This window comes from Haliotis rufescens, unplaced genomic scaffold (genome assembly GCF_023055435.1).
Source record: "Haliotis rufescens isolate VD_foot unplaced genomic scaffold, xgHalRufe1.0.p SCAF_2, whole genome shotgun sequence".
Lineage (NCBI taxonomy): Eukaryota > Metazoa > Mollusca > Gastropoda > Lepetellida > Haliotidae > Haliotis > Haliotis rufescens.
Genome location: NW_025963890.1, coordinates 13,626,035 through 13,626,607, shown reverse-complemented (window position 1 = coordinate 13,626,607; position 573 = coordinate 13,626,035).

Sequence of the window (573 nt, the reverse complement as noted above, 5' to 3'; positions counted from 1 at the left end):
ACTAAGAAATAAGTTTGTTATAGCTGTCAGTTTGTTATAAGCATGTTCGTTATAAACGTAGTTTACTGTATGTATATAGAGGTTATCATGTGAGTGTGTTTGGGGATGGTAAATATCCTGCATTAGGAATAAACATTGTATTTAGCGAGCCATGGCGAGCTAAATACATAGTGTTTATTCTTAATACAGGATATTTACCATCCCTGAACACACAAGCGTGATAACCTCTTTATCATATAATGTCATTCTTCAATTCTGTGGTTGAAAATCGCTTCCCCCCTTACAAACATTACCTAAACATTGCGAGTTTTCCTGGAATGCGCGCATTAATATTTATTACGTCACAGGGTAGGTGATGTGTCAGTCGGACACTGACAGTAGCCAATATAGTTCAAACTGAAAATCTGTTTCTTATACAGTGGCGAAGCAACATATACGCAAAACAACAATTGTTTTTACTTGCCTTTCGCAACAATCCATCGGTCTGTCGGCTAGAGTAACTGCCCTTTGTCAAAGGGAAGCTACTCTAACCCTAGTCTATGAGACATCACGGCCACATTCAGACGTTGTTGA